Source organism: Mercurialis annua, linkage group LG3 (genome assembly GCF_937616625.2).
Source record: "Mercurialis annua linkage group LG3, ddMerAnnu1.2, whole genome shotgun sequence".
NCBI classification, from domain to species: Eukaryota; Viridiplantae; Streptophyta; class Magnoliopsida; order Malpighiales; family Euphorbiaceae; genus Mercurialis; species Mercurialis annua.
Genome location: NC_065572.1, coordinates 7,692,805 through 7,699,741, shown reverse-complemented (window position 1 = coordinate 7,699,741; position 6,937 = coordinate 7,692,805). Strand labels below are relative to the sequence as shown.

General features: G+C 27.9%; 1 long non-coding RNA gene across 1 annotated transcript; it reads left to right on the top strand.

Annotated features, from left to right (window-relative positions):
- Positions 1 to 2,568: 2,568 nt before the first annotated feature.
- On the top strand, positions 2,569 to 5,177 carry LOC126675245 (uncharacterized). Its single transcript, XR_007639711.2, has 4 exons — positions 2,569 to 2,698; positions 2,777 to 2,854; positions 4,524 to 4,598; positions 5,001 to 5,177. It is a non-coding gene; the product is annotated as an uncharacterized LOC126675245 (long non-coding RNA).
- Positions 5,178 to 6,937: the final 1,760 nt, after the last annotated feature.

The following is a 6,937-nucleotide window of genomic DNA, read 5'->3' as shown; positions in this document are numbered from 1 at the left end:
GGTGAGTTGAGAGAGAAAGGAGAGAGGATTCTGAGGAGAGAGAAAATAACTATAATTATTAGGGTTTGTGTTATTAGGGTTCTATTTATATGAATGATATAAAAGTAATATTTTTTTTTTGTATGTTAGTTTTGAAATGTCAAACATGAGTCGGTATAAAAGTAAACCAAATTTGAATGTTGGTTATTTGAGTAGAAAGCCCAAAAAAAACCCAGGTAACATATTATTTAGTTTTATGCTAATCTTTTTTTATTAAGACAAAAATATTGATTTATACCATATGATGCACGTTATTTATTATTTTGTCGACTTTTAAAGAAACTTGTCAAGCAAACAATTATCAAATTGAAGGTCAAACATTTAAACGGGTAATTCTAGTTTTTTTTATTATTTATAAATAATAAATTAAAATAATTTAATTTTGTATGCTTGAATCTCATATAAATTTTTCATATTTTTATATAATTAGATCATAAAATTAATACCTTTAAATTGACTTAAGTAGCAATTTGCCTCCTCAACTTGTAATCAATGGGCAATTAATACATAAATTAACTTTATGGGAAAATTAGTCATGAACTTGCATATTATGGGCAATTAGCCCCATTTTGGCAATTTATCTCCTAAACTTGTAAATTATTTGTCTCTCAATTGGCAATTTTTCATATCAAATTTAAAGGTAATTTTTTAAAATGGGGCTAACTGCCCATAATCAACAAGTTCATGACTAATTTGCCCACAAAGTTAATTTATGTGTTAATTGTCCATTGCTTACAAGTTGAGGGGGCAAATTGCTACTTAAGTCCCTTTAAATTTATATAATCTATAAAAATTAAATCATGATTTAAAGTTTAGCTAAAAATTTCCACGGGAAAGAATTTTTATATTCCATCAAATTTTTATAGCTAGAAATAGAATGCAATATTTCTTCTTGTTTTGTCCAACTTTAATCCTTTAAATATATTTAATATGTCCTTCTCATACATTGACCTGTATCTTATTAATTTCTTCACTGATTTTTTTTTCTTAAATGATGCAGACTCTAAATTGTTAACATAATGCTTGTTATTTTTTATTTAAAACATATTTGTATGTTATTACTATTTTAATATTTTATATATTTCTATCATTATATTTTTATGTACTTAACTTTCTAATTCAGTTCAAAAATATTATTTTGTTTACTTTGAACCTTATTTAACTATTTTATTTACTAAAAGTTTTGTGAAAATCCATCTTATTATAATTTTTTTTGAAAAAAAGTACTTATGAGTGTTAAATGAAAATTTAGATCGCACAATCAGTTAATGATTTAAAATTGATATAATAAATATTTTTTTTATCAGATTTATGAATATCGAGGAGCCATGTGTTGGTATAAAATTTGATAATGAAGAGAATGTGTATATTTTTTATAAAAGTTATGCCCATAAACTTGGATTTAGAATTAGAAAACAATATATGCATTGTGTGGATGGACAGGTTAAAAGAAGAACTAATTGTAGTTCGAGAAAAGGTCAAAAAGGTGTTGATAACAGATCCGAACAAGTGAAATTTGAGCATCCAATTTTCCGAGTCAATTGCTTGGCACAAATGACATGTCAACTTAAACCGAACGGTATGTTTGAAGTTATTTCTTTTAATATAGAGCATACCCATGAACTTACTCCTACACCAATGAAACACATATTAAGATTCCAAAGACAAATCACATCAGCCTATAATGTATTTTTTGGATGAATGCATCAATTATGATCAAGAAGATCTGAACGTCGAATTACAAGTATTGAAAAATACTACTTAGGTATGTGCATATTGTGATATTATTTTAAGACATATTTCATAGATTCATAATTTGAATAATTTTTTATTTTTTTTTACTGAAAGGGAATCTAGTGAAAAATATTTATGTGAAGCTTTTATTACTACTCAAGAGATAATAGAAAGTTCATCACAGAATGATTGTTCTTATACATTTTCCAATCAAAATCAATTCTCGTATACTCATCTTCTTCAGGTAATTGATCATTTAAAAAAATTAAATTATTTAAATTATTTATATAATTTATTTATATTTATAATTTTGTGTTTTGTAGGATGCTATTGCAGATTCCAAGAAGAAAAGGATCGAATAAATTTCAAAATTTTATTTTTGATTATGTTATGCTCAATCGTAAATTTATTCTCTGCCTTTATGTAATATTCCATATTTTTCTTTTATTATTTTAAATTATTTTCAAAAAAAAAAATTAAATTTTTCATTACGTCGAGCTTAGGTAAATTATTATTATTATTAATTTTTTTTATTTGAGTCGTTCGTTGATTCGGTCGTGGTTCGTTTCGTGTTCGGTTTGTATTATTAATTTTTGGCCATGCATAATATTCATTAAAATAAAAGGGAAAACAAATAGGCTAAACCATGCAATGCAAACCCATCATTATTAATGTTTCACGTATTCAATGGCCCATTTATAATTTTGGCCAAATTCTTTAAGCCTTATATTACTTTAATCAATTTAGTAGCAGTAGCCTCTATTCAGCAAACGTTTTTTTTCTTCTTTCCTCTTATTTCGTTGATTAAAGTCGTTCTTTTACCTAATATTTTCTCATACTTTCATAAAACTCTAGCCGTCCTTCTTACTCCAAGATCTCTAAAATTCCTTGTGCCATTCATCCTTCAGAAACTCTGGTGTTATCGGTAAGTCTTTATTCTTAATATTTTCAGTTTGCTTATAATCGTCACCTCCGTATATTGAATCGTTCTCTTTCGTTTTAGCATTATATTTGGATCCGTTTCGTCCTAGTTGTAATAGACACACGCCTCTACGATTCTCATCTTCGTTTTTGCCAAACGGTACGTAAATTATCCCGTTACAATCGCCATCGTCTCACCATTTTATTTTGTTCTTAACTGTGAATTTGTTTTGATTTGCTGCTGATGGGTTGCTTCCTCTTGGGTTATGATTATGGTATCTTATGATTATATACCCTCGTGTTTTGGATGTTTATATCATTGAACTCTTAACTTGTGTTTTTCCTCATCGATTTTACGTTCATCGTTTGGGTTAAAGTCGGTTTCTTTATTATTGGGGTAATTGATTTTAGGGGTCACTGTACTTTTTAAAAATTGTAAAATGGTGACCGAACTTCAAAACGTAACAAAATGGTTACTGAACTTTTAAATATGTGATTTTGGGAGGTTTTTAAGTGTTTTATGGTCAAATTATACATATGTAGTAATCAAATTTTGATTATTTATGACAAATAATACCTTATATTTTATATACACACTCAACCAACAAAAAATCGACTCAAAATATTTTTCTTCAGTGACCAAAAATCCTTCTTTCTTAACATAACCAAATAGTATATTAACTAAAATGTTACGTTTTGAAGTTCGGTCACCATTTTGCAAGTTTTGAAAAGTATAGTGACCTCCAAAATCAATTACCCTTATTATTGTTCTGCCATGTTTCTTATTTTGGCTGCTGTGTTAATTAGATTCTTGTTCTTCTTGTGATTGTTGTTTATGCGTCCTGGATTTTGAGTTGTTTGATAAGCTTGGATTGAATTATTCTTGGGTTAAATTTTTTGTTCAGTGCATGATCTGACCATTATGGATATATGACCATTATGGTCACAATTTCTTTTACCTTAAACATTTGAACCCTTGCCTTATTTTGTTTTATAATTTGAGTAATTTAAGTTTATTTCTATCTATTCTCATTTTACCTCACGTTAATAAATTTCGATTTTAATCGACGGATTAGTTTCAATTTATAATTTGGCAATTTTTAATAACATTTTTAATTATAATTTAAATTATTTTAATGGCATTATTATTTGTTGATTAAAATAATTTGATAATATTATTATTTATAATTTAAATTATTTTGATAACATTAATTTAAATCTAAAAGTAATGTTAACCTTATTTATAATTTAAATTATTTTGGCTATTATAAATGAAGGATGAATATCTATATTTCAACCTATAGTTTTGCAATTACTCGGGTGACTATTATTTTAGAGATGTTGGTTTAGCGTGCCAATTTGGCTATATTTGTAATTTAGCTTTTAATTATTTATTAGATTATTTTAGTGAAGTATTTTGACAATGATTATCAATTACTTGGGTTTCAAGTTATTGAGTTCTACTTTGATACAAATTAATATTTTGTTTAATTATAATTATAAACTGTGATTTATAATTCTGGAATATCAGTTGGGTCGGTTTATACTTGGGTCACCGACATGTGGGTTTAGCTTGGTAGTTTTGAGAAACTCGGCTAACCCACTAATTGAGGAATGAATTTTAATTATCATTTAAATATTATTTTAATAATATTTTCGGATTGGATTTAAGTGCGAACTCAATAGTCTTGAATTATTACGGCAATATAAATTATCTGAGAGTTGTGTTTCTCTGTGATTCTATCTGACTTATTAATTGTGCTAGTCCTACGTGGTGTGTAGTATTCTTAGAGTTAGGGATTCAATTTTAACGTATGATTTATTTTTAGACTCTTCGACTACTCGCGCTCCGGAGTCGAAACAGGGTTAGCTGTTTGCCGAAGTTTCACGTGGATAAGCAAGCAGTGAGTTTGTAGTGATATTTACCGCTTTATTAAGTACCGCATCGTATTTTAATATAATAAATGCTTTTGAACTGTATTTACGGATTATGGATCTGGATTAAAACGAGCTACTCGATAGGCTTGTATCGAGACTGTGCACCGGTAAGTACTCTGGGAAACGGCAGACTAATGTCTTGCTTACGCTGGTATATATATATACGACGAGGATTTGTTCCCGTCCACTCTGGGTTTATCAGTATGCTATGACATACTTACGCTGGGATCATTTCAATACTGTTTTCCATAATCATACTATATTAGTATAAACTGTTTTGATTTAAGGTTTTTAAACTTAATAAATATAAATAGTATTGCGAACTCATCTCAGTATATCTGACCCCGTTGTTTTCCCAAATTTTCCAGGTTTATGATTTGAAAGCTGGTCCACTCCGATTCTTTTGATTCCTCGGAGGTTTTTATGTTAATTAAACTAGTTACTGTTTTCGAACTCTTAGACCGCAGTAGAACTAGTTTATATATTACATTTGTTATTGCACTTTAGGATTGTCGATATGTTCAATTATTTATTATTAGCATGTTTACTCTGGATTATTTTAATATTATATTTAAGGCATGTTGTTGAGCATTTTTGGATATTTAAGTTATTTATATTAGAACTGTAATATAAATTGTTAGACTTAGGTTGGAATCTCGGTTGCCCCCGAGCAGTTTTCTGCAGGTTTAAATGTTTAATTGTTTTCCGCAAGGCTTGTTACGGGTTTTGGTACGACCATACCCATACCCTAGCGCCGGTCACGATTCATGAAATTGGGTCGTGACGTATGTATTTATTAGTTTTATGTTATTAATACAATAAATATTAGGTGTCAAAAATTGTCTAATTATTAAAAGGATATGGTTAATTAATCAAACATATAAAATTTTGGCATATACCGGACAATTACCCATAACTGAATAGTCATTAAACTATTTTTAAAAACAAATTGTATAGTAACGTGGTAAAATTTGGGCCATTATTGCAGGAGTTCCTACAAAAAAACTATAGCAGGAAAATTTTGTTCAATTTTTTATTGTTAAATTGTTGGGTGTCAAAATAAAATATTGTGTGTAGAGATTCTTCAATGTATATCTGATATCGTTCATTTTGCAGAATCAGTAAATGAAGCTCTGAGGTAGGGCACGCATCTGAAATAAATTTATCTTCATTTTTTTTAAATTTATCAAATTTCATTAAATCAAATCTGAAACAGTGCATTTATAAAAAATTCAGAAAATTCAAATTTAATGACCTGATATGGAACAAACTAATATATTAACATGCTAATTTGCAAAATAAAAACTAAAATATTAACTGTTTCGTCAATTAAGTGCAACACTCGATCAATCTTCTTAAATGCGCACTAACTAATTTCTGATATAAAAAACTATAGCCATACCATCTGATTCAACCACCATCCGACAAATATTTTTTAAAAAAAGGACAACGAACCTCTCATAAGAAAGGACAAGAGACCTTTTATGAGAAAGGATAACAAACCTTTCACATAGAAAATGCAATAAATAATAAAAATCAATAATGAAAAAACTACTATAACTCATAATGTATTCCATCTATATTGTTAAAATGTCTTCAATATGTTTTCGATTTTTTGTTTGCAATAAATAAATTTGATACGCGCTTCGTCGATTAATTTAATCCGTAAAAAATAAAGTAAAAAAGAGTTGTCTATTTATTAAATTCTATAAAAGTAAAGCAATAAAGAAAAAGAGATGGCTACCACCCATAATAAAATGAAACCATTGACGACAGCCGAAGAAAAATTAATAAACAAACTATAGACTGCTAGGGTGTTTAGAGAGAGATAGATAGATTAAATAATGTTTACTTTAAACCAAATTTTTAATTGCCAGTGAATTTCTGTCCGAGTGGCTGGACTTTTCAAATATATATTTTAAATTTTAATTTTGAAACTTTAGAATTATTTTCTAATATTAACTTAAAATTATATATTTGGTACTCACAACTAACCTATATTTTAAATAGAAATTGGAGTCGAGAAATCAAAAAACACACTCGATCATTTCAACCAGATTGACACCCTCTTAACGTAAGCATCATATTTTCCACAATCAACAATAATATAATAGTAAAAAAATACAATATCCTAATGCATTTTTGATAAGAAAAATACTTAAATGAAGCACATACGACTAACCTATTTAAATTCCATGCTTCAAGTACGATGTATTTTTTGTGATCGCATAAATATTTTATGTGGACAACATCCAAGGAAGCAATAGAGCAAAATTTCTATAGATATTCTACAGTTCGTTTCTCG